Source organism: Lonchura striata, chromosome 5 (genome assembly GCF_046129695.1).
Source record: "Lonchura striata isolate bLonStr1 chromosome 5, bLonStr1.mat, whole genome shotgun sequence".
Classification (NCBI taxonomy): domain Eukaryota; kingdom Metazoa; phylum Chordata; class Aves; order Passeriformes; family Estrildidae; genus Lonchura; species Lonchura striata.
Window position 1 is genome coordinate 13,837,642 of NC_134607.1, and position 19,950 is coordinate 13,857,591.

The window sequence follows — 19,950 nt, forward strand, 5'->3', positions numbered from 1 at the left end:
CTCTGGCCACCACTGTCTGCTGAGCCTCAAGGGCTTTGTGGTGCCAAAATGCAAATGGTTCAGAGTGTCTGCACACAGCAACCAGAGCTGCCCCTCCCAGGGGGCTGATATACACTGGATTTCTAGACCACAGATTTACCTCAGCTTTAGACTGTAAATTTTGCAGGAAAAGTTTGATAAACCTGTGAGAGCCCCAGTCTCGACAGAGATTTCCAGGTACTTCTGACATGGTTCTTCTGAGGGAGAGACTGCAGGCTGAGGGCTCCAAGAATGCACTAACAACCCAAAATATAGAACTGCTTTGACTCTTATCACAAGCAGTCCCACCCTTGCCCTATGTTATCAAACTTTAGAGCTTAGCAATGAGCACTTGCAGGGCCCTTCCTGACTGTGATAAGGTATTGACATTAAAATTGTACTTGATTTAGGAGTTTCATTTCTGCATATACTATTTTTCCCCTATGTCTTACATGTGCAATCATAAACCAGGATTTGGGTTATTGCAGTCCCAGAAATATTTTTAGGTCTAGGCTGTGGCACAAAGGGTCTCTCACTGCTAAAGCAAAGGAGAGAGTGTGGCTAGACTGGCAATCCTGGTGGTGAAGGTAAGGACTACCATGGGAGTTCCCTAAATTGTTACAACTGTGAATTTAGGCAGATTATATTTGTATTTACAGCAGGCATTTACAGGTGGCTCCTGTCACAGGAGGCAGAGAGGCACACACCAGAATTTAACTCTTCATTCTTCAAAGCTCAGGTTTCCAGTAGCATCTCCAGGAGAACTCTGGGATCTGTGACAGTTTATTGGCTTCAAAGCTTCAAGTCATGGAATCCAAAAGTTCCTTTCAGTGAAATTCAACTGAGCAAGAAGGATGCGAACTTTACTTTTCATGATGTAATTACCCCAAAGCAAAATTGGTTTTTTTGGTGGAATTTTGATGGAAAGGTGACTTGGAACACAGAGTTTGGCATGCTTTAGCAACAGAGTGTCAAAGTCATGGTAAGAAAAGAAAAGAAACAAAAGTTAAAATACCACAAAACCCAGTTTAAAAAAGGTAAAATACCAGAGAACTCCAGTTGCTTTCAGCTATAGGTAGTGCATCCCTTCTGGCTCCCTGTTGCAGTGGACATTGAGATTGCAGGGGTTGATGGCTGTGCTGGAATGAGAACCTGAGGGTATTCCTAATCATCATTTTCTCTTTTGAGAGTCCACATCTCTTAATCCTGCCTTTTTTTTTAGCCTGGATTCTTCAATGTTTGCCATCCTAAAAATCTAGGGGAGGCTACAATCCTGTAGAGATTTGTAATTCCTTCCTGAATAATGTCGCTACCTCTTTTTATTTGGTCATGGACACATAGGCTAGTAATTTCTGTTGTTAATGGAATGACTGAGAACAAGGATTTTGTTCTCTCTTGTCTAGTAAATCCCACAAAACAAAGTTACATATATGCTGTAGGTATTACTTTGAATATTTAAAACTGTTGTAGCCACATTATGGGAGCTGTGTAGCACTAGAAGAATTTTCCAAAGGGTTGTTAAAATGAGGGGAAAGTGCCTTCAAAAAGCAAACACCACTTTTTGCTTCCTATAATAAAGCAGTGAAATTTAAAATGGCACTAGAATAATTATGATTTCTTGCTGTAAATCTACATAGATTTGGCTTTCCTTGAATTTTTTTTTAATGCTATAAGGATTAGTTTACTGTCTGTGGACTGGATCCTTCTTGCATTATGCATGTGACTAAATCTGTGGGGCCCAGTGGCCAGAAAAAAGGACCCAGAAAGGCATTAAAATAGTTTAGCCCATTCAGCTGCGAAGTCATCTTACACATAGTTTCCCTCTAACTGGTTTTGTGTATGTTATTGTCAAATATGAATCTGCAGAACATTTCCTGGTCTGGAAACTCATTCCCTTAGAGCAGTCAGCCGCTCTGCAGCCTTTCTTAGTGACTGGTATATGTGCATGTTGGGATCTCTGTACTGTGCTGTTTTCTAGGCAATAATTTTCATCTCTATTTTCACACTTAGCTTATGCATTTTGTATGTTTCCACGACCAGTCTTTATCTGTTCCATTTTTAAGATGCCTGCATAATTTACAAAGTTATCAGCAGCGTGCGATCACTAAAGCAAAACAAAGGTAAAAATTAATCTAAGTTTACTCTATTGATAATATTCGAAGACAGTGCAAATATTGGTCATATTAAGGAGATTTAGGGTTATTCTAATAGTAAATCAGCCAGATTTAATTCTCAATGAATAGTTGTGGAACTATAAACTAAACCTGTGCACCCAAATAGTCCAGCTTGCCAAGGATCATCATCAAAGTTTTGAATCTCTTTAAAAGTTATTTTTCAGAACATGGCTATTCTATCTGTAACTTCCATTGCACTGTTTGAAATGGAATCAGGCTGTGAAGCCTGCCAACTCATCTTTCATGCGCCTTTCCCACTGGTATCTCCCTCCTTCTGCAGAATCAAGCTTGCACAGCAGAGTGTTTCTGTTGCCTCTTACATGTGGTCCTCGTTAAAAAAAATACAATGTAGTTTAGCTGTGGTGAAATTATTTGCTTTAAAAAAAAACTGGTGCAAAAAGTAAATATGTTTACTGTATCCCTTTCCATTCAGCACATTTCCTTTTATTAAGCTCCGCTTGTGTTCAACAAGACAGCCTCTTTCTCCAAGATTAACATTTCTTATGATTGTTCCTGACAGAGGATTTACTTTCAGAGGCCCTGCTAAGGATAACCAAAAAAGGGCATGTAGCAAGACAGTTTTGGCAGCTCGCACGAATTTTCGGAGCTTTTTAGGTCTTGGTTTTCTGATGAGTGGCTTCCTGAGCATGCCTGGGGAATGACAGGCATCTCTGCAGGCAGGCTGAGCCCACCTTGGCTTGCGCGCAGCCATTGGCTGCCCATTAGAATAAATTGAGGACAATGCATTCCGCCGCCTGCCAATTGTAAACATAAGGGATATGTATTCACTTAGCATTGACTTTTGGGAGGGGCCAAGGAAAAGCTGCACTTTTATTGAATAGGGCTGTGTGTGTGTGTGTGTGTGTGTGTGTGCGAGGCTGCTGGTGCGCCTTTCTCGCTGCGCTCCTGCCCCAAGCAGCCAGTTATTCATTTCCTTCCTACTAGCTGAAAACTTTGCAGCCAGAGGTAAGGAAGGGCTTGCGGGACGTGTTTGCCTGGGAGCGAGCCGGGCTCGCCGCCTTTGCCTTGCAGATTGAGCAGCACGCGGGTCCGAACGAGCTGGCGGAGCGATTCCTGCTCTCCTCCTCTCTCTCCGTGCCCCCCTCTCCAGATGTTCGTGGCGAGCTAAGGGAGATCTCGGGTGGAGGGGGGATGCATGTTTGCTCACCCCGCTGGACTTGTGAGTGATGATCCCACCACTCCATTTTTGATCCTTTGGTGGGCTTGTTAATGGAGCAATAACCTATCTACCCCTTCTTTTCTTTATTTTGTTTTTCTTCCCCCACTCACCCCCCCCGCCCCCTTTTTTTTTTTTTTTCTTTTGGAGGCATTACGATGAGAAAACTTTTGGCGTGTTAAGGTCTGCTGAATTGCTTTTAAATTTGCAACTTAATATGTGGACTTTCAGGGAAGCCCGACGGCAAGGGCAGAGTCGGGGCGTAAGTGATACAGATACAGTAAAGCTCTGGTTAATGTAAGTGATCTGATACTCGCTGAAGCAGATGTCCCTCATGGCAGCCTTTCACAGAAGTATTGTTGACAATAGATGGCATCAGTTTTTGTTTTCAGCCTCCCAACATGCGCAGCAGTGCGTTGTTGCCAGAATGTTTCTGGTGAGGTTGCCTTTCCCGTTCGAAGGGGGGGATTAAAGAACGCGCTTGGGTGCGACCGGAGCCCTCGGAAGCGCGGCTCCGCGTTTGGCAGCGCTGCCGGGCGGAGCTGGCTAGCAGGCTCCCCTCGCCAGCTCCTCTGACATGCTGGCACGCTTGGAAAGCCTTGTGCGAGGCTGGCTGCTGATAGCGTGATATTCTGCATGGCAGGGAATTTCTCAGGGAAAGGGCTGGGAAAATGAAGGGAGGGAGGAAGCTAGCTGCAGATGAGTGCTTGGTAGCTGCAGACACAGACCAAGCTGCTAATCTCTGGCCAGACCTGCAGGGATAGAACAGATTTGGCTCGGATGTCAAATGTTGTTTGGAAGAATGAAAACATAACCGTTTTAAAATGACTTTTTTATGCAGTATTTGTTTTCAGAGAATTTATTTTCAGAGTGTACAGTTTTTGTACAACTTTGCCTGAGAAGGCTTCCCTGTTAAAAGGCAGACAGGAGAATAATTTGGGAAAATAACACATCCCCTCCTTGGCAGAAGCTCAAAGAAAATAAGGAGTCAGAGTGGGATTTTTTGTAAGAACCATGTATTTATTATAATTTGTCTATTTTAGATACCATACTGTGAATGACTGTGTTTGTATGATTTGCCATTGGAGAACCCTCAGACTCTGCCTCCATTCTTTTGGTCTCATTAAATGTAGCAGTAAGTCCTCATCTGCAGCAGGTCTCATCTTTTTCTCCTGCCATTTAGACAGGATGGGACCCTAAAACTGCACACACCAAGATCAACAGAACAGACTCTTTTAACATAAATTACAAACAGAGCAAAGCTTTTAGTCCATTTGCTTTATTAAATTGGTAATGAGGTAAAGGTAATTGATAATAAGGTAAAGCAGGGCAGAACTTTTTCTCAATATATTTGAAGAAATTATAGGTCTGCCTTTTCTGGGGAAGCTGCTTTGATAGGCAATCTTAATAAAACCTGCATATGTTAATGGCTCTAAGTCATGATGGGAGGGAAGAAATACCAAATGACATGTCTGTGAACAAGAGACTCGATTGAAATAATTTGTTTTTCCTGGAAACTCCTCTTTGTTGCCACTTGCAATGACAAGAGGATCAATTCCACAGCCTTCATTCACAGGATTAGTCCTGATGAAATCAATACCATCATTAATGGATTCAGGGTCTGATGCAAGGGGAGTCCTGTGTACTCTGAATACACTTTGACAGTGAGTGATGTAAGCACTTCTTAGGGGAATGAGGGATTTTCTGACAACTGCTTTTTCATATACTCACAGCATTATTCTGGCATGGAGCAGCCTGAGAAAGGGGTCACTTCCCTTGTACTTTTATTTCTTGTTCAACACTGATACACACAATGCAGTAATGGCACTGAAAGATAGGTGGTTTGAAAGGAAAGTGGGGAAGGGTGTAAGTTCCTCTGGCTGGCATCAGAGGGAAAATTGACGTACATTTAGATGGGAGGGTTTTTTATTGGTCTTGTTTATGGGGCCACATGTGGCACACAGCATCTGCTCGGTCCCACCCAGGATTAAGGAGCAGTGCTGCTTATTCCAGGTGGGGAGACCACAAAGGCAGGGCAAGGCTTTTCTCATGGCTGCCTGCTAGGACATGGCTTCCATCCTACGGAGATGCCAGGGAGGCTCTGTCAGGAGACTGACTGGAAGTCCTCCTTGTTTCACACTTCCCTTTGCACAGCTGGAGCAGCCCTGCCTGTGGGGGTGATCTTTTCATTGTAGAAAAGTGAGCGCCTGCAGGACTTCCTTCCTGCAGGACAAAGAGAACTTGAATGTTCTGGGAATGTGGAAAATACTCTGATTTCTCAGTAGCTGCTTACATGAGACCCATTCTTGTGGGCTGCCTGAGTTTTACTTTCTATTAAAGATCAGTGGAGTTCTTAACCCCTGTCTGCCAAGGGTGCAGCTTGGAACATTTGATCCCAGTGTGTGAACACAGAGGGACAGGAAACCATATATGCCTAAGAATGAGAGGGCCAAGAGAGCATAACTGTTCATCTGCAGGGCTCATCTGGATTCTCCTAGGTATGGGAGCAAGCACCAAAAAAGGTAACAGGGCAGAAGGGGAAGTGCAGTCCAGGGAGCTTTTCATTGCCTTTGAGAGGAGCTTTATAGAGAGTTTGCAGGATTGGGCTCCAGGTGCACAAAGCCTGAGGCACACAGGCCTGTGAGTGCAGAGAGTGGGAGCCTGCATTCAAAGGGAGCTTTCATTCTTTAAAAATTCTCTCCTCTTAGTAACTACCCCCTGGCAGCTTCTAGTGAGAAAGTTGCTGCCTTACTCCTTTGGGAAAGGTGCGTGTGCAGGGGATGGTTTGCTGGCTTTGTGCAGAGCTGCTGAGTGGTTCAATGGGTGAGGATGGATTTGGGGACAATGTGCTGGAAGGAAGTCACCTACCCTATGTGTAGGCACCTCCTCTTGGGGTGCTGCTCTCGCTTGGAAGGTGTGGCTGCTGCCTGTCAAGAATTTGGCTGAGGCTGAAATTTGACTCAGAGGCATTTGAAGGTCATATTAGATCTGACCTCTCTGGATGAAACACTGAGGTCACAGGACTGTTGAACTATATAACATTTTTTTTTTTTTTCCTTCCCTGGTGCTTTTGTGCATTCAACTAGCCCAGCAGGGAAGGCCGCTCAGTACTCTGTAATTTGGGATCCCTCCCACCCCCGGGGGAGCTTGCTCCTGTGTTTTTTGAAACAGATTGGATCAACCAAAAAGGTTAGGGAATGTAACATTGCTACTTAGCTGGTATGTCAGCTGTGTGGTTTACATCCTGCTTTAAGGAAGTGCTCCTTTCTATGCATTTTTCCTTTGGAACCTCCACCACAAACTGATGTCTCTTCTCTTCCTGCCCCTCAACAGGGAAAAGCTCTGTCCATGAACCATAGGGGCACCTCCTGATTAGAAAATCTTGTCCACAGCAATGTTGAAGCCAGAAGAATTGCTTGTGGGGACTATCCTACTGGCTTGCAGTGAGGGCAGGACCAAATAGCTGAGGAAGCAGGTGAAAGAAAGGAAAAGAAGCAGCAATATCTTAAGCCAGTGGAGTAATTTCTCCTATAAATTTTTTCCTGTGGTCATAAATACCTGGTGAGTCACTTAGTGTCTGTGTGTCTATTTCTCTATTTCCAAGTAAAGGATAAGCTGTACCTTTCTGTATTTAGCCCATGGGTCTGCTGGGGCTTAGTTCATCATTCTTAGTTTGTAAAGAATTTGCAATACCAAAGTGACAAGTTTAGGCACTGGCTAAAACTTTATTTTTGACTGATTTCCCAGATCATCTTAGACTCTTTTTCTTGGTGTGTTCACACAGATTGGCATTCAGTTTCTAGATTATAGATATAAAACCACTGAAGCCAAGGGAATGGGGTGAAGGCAGACCAGGCTCAGTGGTGATGCTGTGCTGTCATGTCTAGAGGGCATTTCCTGTGTGCTTGAAGATGGAATTTGTGCTGCATCTGGACCAGTCTTCCTGTGAAGCTGTCATGCATGCTCCAAAAATGCACAAAGGCAGCTTTTGCTTACAGATCCACCATGGTGACATAAGCTTGGAAGCAAAACTACTCAGCAAGCTGCTGGACCTTATCTGCTTGTTCAGTCTCATGTTGATGAGAGCAGTTGAAATTGTAACCCCTGGGGCCAGGCCAAGCTGCAGTGGGGAAAATATTAGGGAAAGATTTCAGGCAATGGAAACATTACATGTTTCCACACCCTCTTGTGTACAGAATACAAATAAAGAGCATTTTCCCTTGAGACTCGCTGTGGAGGGGTGTGAACCCACCCGTTTGCACATTTTCTGGTTTATGTCCTTAAATGGCAAAGAAAAAAATCTTTGGAATTTAGCTCACAGAAGGGTTATAAATAAGTTTGTGGAGATAAAGTTTTGCTGTAAATGCTCTGGTTTGGGATCTGTTCAGATGGTAACTTTGGAGGCCAACAGATATGAAAAGCATTGCTAAATGCAGGGAGACAGTGTCACTGCACATCCATATGCGTGTGACCTTCCCAATCTTCCCCCAAAATTGTGGAGACCTAAGAGGTATGGAGATCACCAGGTCCCTTCTAAAAGTTAAATAACTCAGTGTGAGGAAGAACTGGCATTCATAATTCATGAAATGGCTAAGGGAGCCTGAACCTGTGACCGCCATGCAAACCAAGGGCCTGAGAATTGTTGGCAGCTCGTTCTGTGCCCTTGTCCAAAGGAGCTGGCTCTGCCCAGGGAGGAGCAGCAGGGCTGGACCAACCCTCACCCAGGCAGGCAGGAGCAGCAGTTCCTGGGCTCCTCCAGAAGTCAAGGTTAGATCCTGCAAGCTGGTGCCCATTGGATTCCAGTGCTCTTCAAAGGCAGCTCTGCCCAAATGAAGCAGTCTGTGATCAGGCCATTGTTTGTTTCTTATTTGCAAGGCTTTGATGTTCTCTCTTGCCTTTCTCACTGCCACAGGGCATGTTACTACCCCTTTCCCACTTCATTCTTTTCTTTGACAGTGAGCTCTCTAATAGGGAAATGGCCCTCACTGGATTTCTTTTTTCCCCTCTTGAGCCACAGCCTTCACCCTGGTAAAACCTTTAATCCCAGAAGCACAAAGGCACGACCATTTATAATTCCTCAATTTCAGAGGACCTAGCAGTGCTAGTGTGATAGTCCACACCATCATTTTCTAATATCAGCTGTACTGAAGACAATTTCTTCTTGGTCTGAGTAGGTTCAGCTGCAGAGGGAGGAGAAAGGATTTTATCTGCACCTTCCTAATGACCTCATGATAACCTCATTTCTCTCAGCAATTTCAACAGTCATTCAGCTGGGGAGAATTTGGCTTTGCTCTGGCCTAGTTAAAACCCACAGGTTTGGAAAAGAAATTCCAAGAGCTTGGCTTTAATGTGTAGAAATAGGGGTGGGCTGGAGAATTGTTTGGTCAGCTCTCATTTACCTGCACAGCTCTGGTGCTGCAGGATGCCCGTAGTCAAGCCAGCATCGCTTTGGAGGACTGCAGCCCTGGCTCTTCAGAGAGGAGAGAAGTTTTGCTGCTTTGTTTGGCTTTGGGAACAGCACATCCCCAAGTGCAGAGCCACACCCCTCCTATGAAAATGAGGAGTTTCATTCAGATGTCTGATAAGCCACAGCTGTTGCTTTGCCACTTCAAACACAGCTTGGATTATAAAGACTGAAGTGCAGCATTTTAATTGCTGTAAATATGAAGGAGAGCGTTTAGGCAATCCAGATGATACAGAGCCAAGCATTTCTGTGGCTAATGTATATTATACTGACAAAAGCAGGCCAGCTGTGAATTTCCCCACTGCTGTCCCAGTAATTTAAAACATCACTAATCTCTTTTCTGCTGCATTGGTGAAAATGAGGGAGCAACCTGGGCATTAGCTGGCCTCAATCTGAACTTCATTTCAGTGGCTGTACTGCAATACGTTTAGTGATGTAAATGATACTGAGGGTTTTTTTTTTTTTAAATATACGCTGGGTCTAGTCTGTTTGATTTCCTTGAGTTAGAGGAATTCAGAATTCCCTGTGAGCTGCTTGCTATCCAGAAGTTGTCCCTTTTTGTTTGATTTTCTACACATCCCCCAAAGGACAATGACAGCAGGAAATTGGGTCAAAATCCCAGTAACAAGCACTCGCTGAGAAATGATATTTCGTACAAGAGAGGGCACTGCAAACTCAGAAAGACAGGAAAATTCCATTGCTCCTCGCTCCCTGGTGATTAAAAGGCCCTGCCATATATGGCAAAGGTCTGAGCTTCATTCACTCCAGCCACAATAGTAAATGGCTTATTCACTGGACACAGTATGCAATCAAGGAGCATATTGACAATAAAAAGGAAACGCAGAAACTTTTGTATGTAGTCTGCTCTCTCTGCTGTGTGTTATTAGAAGCTTTGTGAGCAGCTTTTTTTCTTGCTCCTTTATTCGGATCCCTGTAAACTTGAGTCAGTTTTGTTTGCCACTTAACCCTCCTTCTAAAACCAGACACACTAGTCTATTTCCTCTCCTCCCCCACTATATAACCCAAACAAGAAAAGAACATTTCCTTTACTAGTGCATATATAAACATAGTTCCTTGGTCTGCAGTGCACCTAGTGTGCATTTATATGACTAAAAACTGGGATTAGTGGACAAAATCTCATTCTCACTAGGTATAAAGTACTAACTTAAAGAAAAGCAATGATTAAATGCCAGTGTTCCAGGGTCAGGGATGGGGACCACAGGAGTGAAGCAAATACATGTGTGTGTATAAATAGGGATGAGTTTTGGGGGTGGAAGGGAGCAATGTGCTGCAGAAGGGGTCCCCAGTGCTCCACGCAGCTCTCAGGGGTTTTCTTTCCACCACATCAGTTTCCAGGTAGTGAAACCCTACACAGACAACACTGAGATGCAAAGTCACTGGAGCACAGTCGTGTTTACATTCTTGCTTTTCGGTTTATTTTGTTTGGGGGTTGGTACTCTCCACAATCAAAATCATTGGGATGAAGTAGGTTGTGTAGCTGGATTTTATTTCACATGGAGAAAGGCAGTTTAAGTGCAAAAATGTACTTTAAGGCAAGATGTACTTTGCTTGATGGGGATTTTCTAGAGTTTTTCTCATTCGTTTTGCATTGAAATTGTTTGCATTCTTAGTAATACATTGTTTGGGTCATATTGGTAAGTTTAGAGATTCTCTGCTATCTCCTATATAATTTTGCTGAAAACCCACATCTTTGTGGCCAGGAGGGCTGATGGATCAGTTGGATTTCCCAGACTACACCTCATTCCACACCACGCTCATGTTTCGAGGCAGTGTTTTACATGGGTGTTAGAGTCAGCCACAGGACAGGTTGCCTGGATATGAAACCAGCAAGTGCTTTTCATCTCTGGCCAGAAGTACTTCTCAGGAGGTGGCATTTGACCATTATCACAAAATCATGCTAAGAGCTGCCCACTGAGGAGCTCTAATATGGCCAAAAGAAGCACAGTCAAGTTGTGACTGTTGGGTAGTGCAATAGTAGCACACGAATAATTCTGTTTTCCAACTCTTAGAAGGATCAGGGGTAGCCAGTTTGGAGACTGAAAATAACTACTTATCTAATCTCATTCATATTTTTTCATTCAGGATTTGGATTGTGAGAAACTCTGCATTGTATCAGCCTATTTTAAGTGGCATCTGGAGCCTTTGGAAAAGGTCCTTGAGCAATAATCACATTGAATGCAATAACTATTATTGCATGGTCAAAAATACTTTTCATTTCTTCTAAAAAATACTTTTCATTTCTTCTATTTTTACTGTCTCCATGATTCAAAAGGGAGAGGGGAGACTGCTTTGCTTTTCTTTTACCTCTTAAAGGAGAGAAGTGTAAACAAAGCATGCTTTGGAGTAGTTTTTCGTTTGGTTTTTGCCTCCTGTAACTGTGACCCAGCTCAGTGTTGCTGCAATCTCATTCTGGCTACTTGTAGAGAAGCTTTGCAGCAGCTCAAAGTGTTTAACTCTGCTTCTCTACACTGTCCTCATGGTCAGGAAAGATGTTTGTTTCACTTGTCAAACCAAAAACTACTCTGTCATTCTTGTGCCATCTGCCATAGTAACCTAATTGCTTTTCAAAAATAGGCAGTTTTTGTTTTGTTTTGCCTTTTTCCTCCTCGCACTGTTCACCATCATCTCTAAAGAGATGTGAGCTCCTTTCTTGGAGTCAATATATAACAAATTTAATATTAACAAGTGGAGAGGGAGTAATGGTGTGTTTGCTTTGTGTGTCAGAGTATCTGATAAAGATCAGTTCATCTTACTGAAAAATGAAAGGAATTTACTGTATGTGTAAGAAATATGTTTTGTTATAAATGAATGGTTTGAAGTGGTGACAGGCTATGAATCTGACTTACATGACAAAATACAGTTATACACTTCTGAAAGCCTGGAGACTGGTGTGATGAACTGGAAAAAACATTATAATCTGAGCACGTTATTTCTGTATTTCTGTCTCTCCTGTGACCCTTCAAGGCAATGGAAAGTCACTGATGGAAAGGCTGTTGGCATTAGCAGGCACAGAACTGGTTTCTTGGTCCTGGTTTTGTGCTTACAGATCTCTGAGGCTGAATTTAAATAGGTACACTCAATGTTTCCCAATTTAGAATTAAATACCAGAAGCTATAGGTGTAAAAAAAAAAAATCCCCATAACCGACACCAATCTCCTCCCACAAAACCAAAAAGCTGAGAAAGTCATATATAGGTCGTCTTGTCCCTATCCTGTAGGCAGTGTAGGATAATTCCCAAAAGTACATTCACACATGTTTTGTCCATAAACACCTCTGTTTATTAACAAAATACAATAAACTCTTTTTTTTTTTTTTTTTTCAGTGAGGATTGGGATAGTTTGCTGCACTTTCTAGATTTTAGCAAGGGGAAATAGCTATCATTCTCAAATGTGTTTCTTGGCCCATGGATATTGCTCATGTGAATTCAAGCAAAAAAAACCCAAAAAACCACTAATGAATGGAAACTTGCAGAAGAGTTACCAGCAGCTGCTTTTATTATGGACCATGGCTCTGACATGATCTCACACGTGTTTAAGACAAGTGTTACCTCACTGCTTCAATGGAAATGCTTTTCATTTGCAAGGGAGTAAATGAAGCCAGAATCAGACAGAGACCTAGGGAGACTCTCTGGGAGAGGGTTTTAGTCTGGGAAATGTGCTTTACATACATATAAAATATATAGACATATCTGCACACTGCAGTAAATGTGTCAGGCCACCTGAGAGAAGGAGGCCAAATTCTGCTTCGAGTAGCACCTGTGTAAATCCAAAATGGACTGCAGGGAAAATGTGGCAGGGAGCACCAAAGAAGTATCTAATTCTCTTTGAGTGCTAGAGTGCAATTTTCTTATTGGATTTCTCAGGTTTCCTTGATTAGATGGCTAGAAAATACAGCAAAATTAGACTGTTCTCAGGGAGCTTCAGGTTTTTGGCTCTTTATTTTTAACCATATCAGACCAAGTTGTTTTGTGGAACCAGTTCAGACAAAAGCACCACATGTGCAGTTATTCTGCCTTGAAAATACAGAAGGAAGCAGTGAAATAAGTACTGTATGTTTCTTGAGTCAATTCTTCAGAATTGGGTAATATTACATCTTTTTTCAAGCTTAGCTAAATCTTGCAAAATTGGAGGAAGATGGCTGTGCTCTATTGAAAATGTAGCTATGGCCTCAAAAAGGCAGAAGAACATTAAAACTTCTTCAGGTCCAGTAGAGGTGTTAGTTAGGAGGAATATTTTGGTGCTACAGTGACAGTCTGCGGCTGTGGGATGGGCTTTGCTGTTTTTCTGGGTGTGAGGAAATGCAGTTGAAGATGGGACAGGTATTGGTTAAGAGTGAGTAAAGGACACAAGAGAGGGATTTGTCCTGGTTTGTTGCTCTCCTTATATTTTGGTAGTCCTGCTTGCAGCTCTCCTGTACAGCAGCACCTGGAGTAAGAGCCTGCAGCCTCTTCGGTGTGAGCTTTGAAATGTTGTGCTTTAGGTGCAGAGTTGATTTTAGCAGGATTTCCCACCAGTGCAAACACTGCTTTCAGATGCTTTTTGCTTTGCTCAGTGTTTGAAGCAGTGATGTTTTTGGGTGTGTGGTGTGAAGTTTTGTTGCAATGTGGTTTGCAGCTGATGCTGGGCACTCCCTGTGATGGAGGGAAAATGTTTTAAGACTATAGAATCCAGTAGTGTTAGCTTTCATTTTAACTTTCCTTGAGGACTGAAGGAAAGCAGAATGATGGTAATTAAGCTTGATCTGTAGCCCAAAATTGAGTGGGGGAAGGCAATAAAGTATAGGGAATGTTTTAAATGGCCCTGTCCGCTTATTTAAAGCGAGGTCTCAGAGAGGGGGTTACAAGCCTCTTCTCAGCCTATTACAGGTTTCTAAGTGTTCACTGTCTGAGCCAAAGCTAATTATATTGTCCACAGAAAAAGCACAGCAGAAGCTGGTGTCCCTGTGGTTCATACAACTGCTAATTATTTCCAGTGGTGATGCTGAAATACGTTTGTACATAATTGGTCTGAGATCACCAACTCGTTTCACGTAGATGCTGTTCTGCCATCAGGCAGGAATGACTTCTGCCAGCTGCAGGGCCCTGCCAGATTTGCAGGGGTAGCACAAAGTAGAGAGCCTGTTGCTGAAAGCATTTGAGATTAAATTTTTTGGTTCTCCCTAGATCTTCCCCCTGAGGAAATTCAATGCTGCTCAGGGAGAAACTGCAGTGGGAGAGCTCATGTTTGAATACAGCACAGAAATCCTTTCCTTCTGCTTGCTACTAGCATTCTTCTGTCTTAAAAACCACCCCATATTTCTATTTTAATATTGTCTTTAGTTGAACAGTGCTTACCAAATTCAGTCTGCCTTGTATATGCTAAACAACACTGTGCATGTTGTAGGTCCTTTAACTGAGACAAAAATGGCCAAGGTCATGTGCAAAGTCAGTGAGAGAGGTTGGGACTTCTGTCTCCTACAGCAAGGTCTAAAATATGCTGTCGTCCCAGGGAATAATACCCATAGCTAGCTGTCCAAGTTTTGGCCAGGATAGGATTATTTTTTTGCAGTATCTTAGGGGTGCTGGTGGAGAAGAGGCTGGACACGACCTGGCAGAGTGAACTTGCAGCCCTGAAAGCCAGATACATCCTGGGCTGCATCCAAAGCACCGTGGGCAGCAGGGGAAGGGTGGAGGCAATTCTGCCACTCAGCTTTTGGGAGACTCCACCCATGAGTGCTGCCTCAACACAAAAAGGACATTGACCTGGAGGTCACCACATGGATCAGAAGGTTGGAGCAGCTCTCCTATAGCAGAAGGCTGAGACAATTTGGTTTGAGAAGAGATGGCCTGAGAGTAAGCTGGACTTCAGTGCTGGAATGCAGTGTAGGATCAGACAGATGGGGCTGCATCCATTCCTGCCACACCCAAAAGCGATGCAAGAGTTGAAACAAGTGGGTCAGAAATGAACAACTAGAATTCTATGCTGGCAGAAAGGGTACAGAGGAAGGGTACATAGGAACAGCTGTTTCTCATATAACTTTGGTGCTGCCTACTGCACAAAGAAGCACAAAAATATCTCTGAAGTACCAGAAAGAAAATCTTTGTGCTGCATATGACTTTGCATTTATACAGGTGCAATTGGCTTCAACTGAAGGGCCATTTTGATGAGATAGAATGTCTCATTTATATCTTAGATATCAAATACATTTCGACATTCCATGAGTAGTAGAAAACAAACACACCCCACTTGTGTTGGTGTTCCTGTGTGTATGAAAGATGACCTGTCCTCTTTCCCCACATGCATTTTCTGTATGGACATAATGTCCCCATTCAGTATTCATAAAGACACTAGTGGCTACCCAACTTGGCTGATTGATGAAGAGAGGCATTTGCAGAATTCCACCCAGCTGAAATCACTGATTCTGCAAGTGGAATTTGTTTATGCATTTTTTTTCTTTGTTAAAAAAAAATGCAGTTAGTGGTTTACAATGTTTATATGGATAGCACCAGCTGAATCTTGTTCCAGTCCATTGCATGCTATTTTAATGTGACCTACAATAAGCATTGTGCAAAAAAATTCTGACTGGGATGTCGATGTCCAATTTTAAGTTCATGCATTTTTGGAGCACGCATGACAGCTTCACAGGAAGACTGGTCCAGATGTAGCACAAACAAACTGTAAGAAGCTTTGTCAAGCTTAATTAATCTCCTTAGGTGATACCAGGAATTTTTTTTTTTTTTTTGAGGGATAGGAACAATGGAGACTGAATAGAAGTAAGCTGCTATCCTGCAAATTTAAGGGATTAAATATTGAATTGTTGTATTATATTGAAGAATTAATTCACCACCCAATACTCACCTTTTCAATTCAGTAATCCCTAAAATCTCTTTTGAGGAGCCAGCTGTGCTCACATCCAATTTCTCCCTATCAGGGCAAGGGTGCTGGTTCAAAACTTTTGGATGTGCCAGCCATGCTAAAAGGGCAGAGTGTCAAATGTGCTGTTTTGTGTGAAACTGAGTGGCGGTGCTGTCCCAGACCTGCTTCCTCTTTTACCTGATTTCTTTATTTTGTATGTCTTTTGCTTCACTTTATTGATCTCTGCTACTTCTGGTTTAATATCACAGCAATATGAAGCTTGTGGATAATTTATTTAAATAGCTTTTTGCATTGTAGTAGTGAACTGCTTATTGCACTGAAACCTGGGCAATCTATGTCCAGGTTTACCTCTGGTGAAGTTAATTTCTTAACCACTTGTCACTCTACAGAATATATCTCAAAGTGGTGCAAAAAACCAAAAAAACCCAAAAAAACCCCCACAATTGTTTCTCCCCTCTCCCTTAAGATTGAAAAAAGCTTCTATGTTCACTGGAGTACTAAATAAAGGCATCCAGGAAAAAATGTCTGCTTTGGAAACCCCAGCACAATATTAAGGGATGACTCTTACAGACAGTCAAATACCTTTAGAGGAGTTCCACATCAGAAGTTGTAGGCACTCCTCTGTTTATACTCTGTGGCATGGTATTTCCAGTAGCTTTTGAAAGTAATCATTCCTCTTTTGGGTTGTCCCATGGCACATGCACAATATAATCTGGATTTCTCCAAAACAGTGCTTTTAGGAACTTTCAATTGTCATCATTTGGATTGGGAGTTACTCTCCTAAAAGAGCAGCTCTGGCTGTTGTGGGGATTTTTGTCAATTTTTCCTGTTCAATATTACTTTAGCATTTATTCTCCTGCTTACAACTGATGCAGATTGCCCAAATAAATATGACTTTGACCCATCTGAGTCCATTCAGTGGCTTCACATTTCCTGGCTTCCAGCTGTGCTCACTGAGGGGAATGGGACCTAAAATGTCATTTTGAATGCTGTTTTGTCTGCAAACAGCTCAGTCACTGCTCCATGGCCAGAAGTCCCAGATTTTGTTAAGGCCTTCAGCTGTTGACATCAGCCTCAGAATAACATAATTTCTTGTGCATAAATTTATGTAGGTTGAGAAAGGCATCATTTGACAGAGACCAAAGATTTAAACATTTAGGTAATTGCTGTCTAATTATCATACCCTTGGCAATGTGACAGGGAAAAAGAGAGAGGGATATAAGTTACTTTGAGCCATCAGATAAGAAATACAGATCCTGTAATACATGCTAGCTGCAGTATTTCAGTTCTTAAAAATGTGTGTATGGTTAGCAGCTTTAGGCACTTGGTGCTGTCTTTGATTATAACAGTGCTGAACTTTAGCTGCAAAATTGAAACTTCTGATTTTCTAGTACATCAGTAAGTGAAACCTAAACCCATGTAATCTGTAAAAATAAATGTAATTACTTTAGCAAATGTGTTACAGCTGGCCAGGTTTAACATGAAGGTACCTGTTTCTTATAGCTGACTAGTGTCAGAAGACAGAGGTGATGGCTTGAGCTGTGCTTTGCAGGCAGAATGGAGGAGAAAAATTATTGCTTTGCATTCTTCTGTGTGTACATTAAAGTGACTTTAACTTTAGAGTTTTGCAGATCTGACCTCTGACATGTCTTCCCCCTATTTTCTTCTGTTTAAAGCATCTTGGTGAGAGTAGCTTTTTTATTTCAAATCTCTGGTAAAATTGTATTTTAGTGGGCAGCTTCAAAATGGAACACTTGATAAAATCTTCAGGAATGCCTGAGCTTCTGAAGCTGTGACAGATCCCTTTCAAGGTGGCAGTCTGCGAGAGCAGGAGATAGGACTTTGTTGCACTCCATCACAGGTGCTGCTTTGCTTTTGCTTTAGCAGAATTTTTGCCCATTTTTCCTTGGTCACTTATCTAGCAAACATACTTGAGATTTCTGCAATAGCAGAGATAAAGGGCTGACTGCAGCAAAGCTCTTCAGTGTTGGTCAGTGATTGCTATGCTGAAAATAAAATTATGAAAGGCTGGACAAGATCTCTGTCTGGCACAAAGCACTGCTTACACTGCTGTGGGCCCCATCCTTGTTCTCCAGACTTTGGTGTCATTTCTTGTTGTGGATAGAACCTTATCAATCTGCTATAAGAGCACACTTGTTTCCTGACCTGCTGGAAATTTCAATAGCTATTTTTCACAGGAATGCTGTAGCTTGAGGCTTAATTAGGACCCATGAAGTGTTTAGAGGTCTTTTAATGAAAGGTGCCCTGCAACTGGTAAGTGCACTGTGATGTTAACTAAAGTGATGCCCACCAAGAACTAGTGGTAGATAAGGCTATCATTAACTGCTAAGCTTTTCTGTCCCTTCTCTTTGATCTTGCAGGTTTCTAGTTCTTCCACTTCAGCAGTTTAAATTCCTCCTCACAAAGAACACCTATTGAAGACCAACTGATTTTTGGATCACTAATTCAAGCAACTGGAGCAAATGATTAGGTTTACGATTTCAGTCTCAATTTATAGCATTGGGTTTTTTAGAATTGCTTTCTGGGAGGCTTAACATTTAGGAACAACTGTCTTGAGTAGCCAGGGTATGTTACAGGACAAGAGTACCTGTGGCATCTTCCTGAGAGGTGGCCTCATTCTTGTTCTCACATAGTCTGATCTTTCCAAGAGTAATTTTTCTCCTGTGAGATGTCACTGGGAGTGTTTTTGTGGCATCATTAACGACTCTGTATCTTGATCTTAACCATCCTGGAACTCATGCAGCATCTGGAAAGAAAAGCTGCCTAAACTTTGTGGGGATTTTTTTTTTGCTTTGGGTTGCCCTTTTTTAAAGAAGCAAATCTCTAGTTTCTGAGTGACCTGCAGATATTATGAGGGCAAAATTCCTACTCTAAATGGTTCCCAGGATAACTCTGCATTGTGTATGTCCCAAGCAACTTGTAGCTGGGATTTGTTTTGTTTTCTTGCAAAAGAAAATTAATACATCATGATGGGCAATTCATGGCACATAAGTCAAATTATACAAACAACTGAGGATTTTTGTGTTCTTATATCTGTCCATGGATAATATGGGAAACAAAGTAATTTAAAAACCTTAAAGAATTTTGGCTGCCTTTCAGAAATGGTAAAGTCAATAAAATGCTCAGTAGAGATTGTATGTCCCCAAACATATTTTATCTTGACAGGTTTTATACTATTGAGAGCTGCAGCCATGACTTGAAGCCAAGTTGGGAAAAGAACAGTTCTGTTGCAGGGCTGCATTTGATGGGAATCTGAGGAGGGGAAGGGAGAGAATTGTGTGTGCTCTGAGAACGCCAAATGCAGAAAGCTTCACTGAGCTGAACTCCTGGGCTCTATAAATCATTGTAACATCAGTAGGTCTTTACTGATTTACATCTCTTGGGCATCTGTTTTGGTTTTTATTTTACACAAACCTAATTGCTCTGGATGCATGAAAGCATGGGGTTTTAATAGAAGTTATATTGATGGCAGTAGCTTGGAGCCTGTGTATTATAGTCAGTATCATTGACTTGAAAAAAATAAATAAACAAGTGTGGCCATGTCTAGCCTCCATGACCTGGATCAAATGAATCCATGATTTCTCTGCACTGATGTGGCTCCATTGAAGTTTGCTTATCACACATCTTGCTTCTCTGCCAGTGTGTGTCTGGAAAGAATAGACTTTCTGGGTAGGAGACTGGAAATTACGAGTTGTGTGACATTAGAACAGATACTTCATTGCCCTTTGGGTCCTCCCATCTGAAAAGAATGTGAAAATTACATTCAAATAGCATGGAGGATAAAGTCTGTCTGTGCTATCTGTTGAAGGAAGCTCAGTAGATCTAGTCCCACTGTTGGAGGATTGTAACTCTTTGGGTTTATGGAGAGGAAAAGTGGAGCTGTGGAGCAGCAAAGTGCCTTGTCTCTGTTTTAGTCAGCCTGCACCCATGTCCTGCTCCTTTATCCCAGTGAGGGGCTCCATGTAAAGGTGGAGGTCTGACACAGGTGTTTGTTCATCCCCTGTTTTGGGAAGGCAAGTTCACTTTGCAGGTACTAAAGGGAGCTTGCATGCAGGCAGTGCAGAATGGACATGGGCTGCAAGAGCTTCACATGAGGGCAGGGAAGAGTAACTTGGAAGTGAACTTGGATGGTACTTTTGGCCTACTTAATTGGAAGAAGTTGGAATGGTTTGGGGTTAAAGCTGTAAAAGAATTATAGAGGATTTAAGTTTACCTCTTGGT

General features: G+C 42.3%; 1 protein-coding gene across 4 annotated transcripts in view; it reads left to right on the forward strand.

Moving 5' to 3' along the window:
* Positions 1 to 2,999: 2,999 nt before the first annotated feature.
* Positions 3,000 to 19,950, forward strand: part of CALD1 (caldesmon 1) — a 177,501-nt gene continuing 160,550 nt past the window's right edge. For 2 of the 4 annotated variants that reach the window (XM_077783314.1, XM_021552045.3), the window contains exon 1: positions 3,000 to 3,158. The gene's annotated coding sequence lies outside the window, so the exon portion shown is untranslated. The remainder of the gene's footprint in view (positions 3,159 to 19,950) is intronic. The other 2 variants (XM_077783317.1, XM_077783318.1) reach the window with 1 other exon arrangement.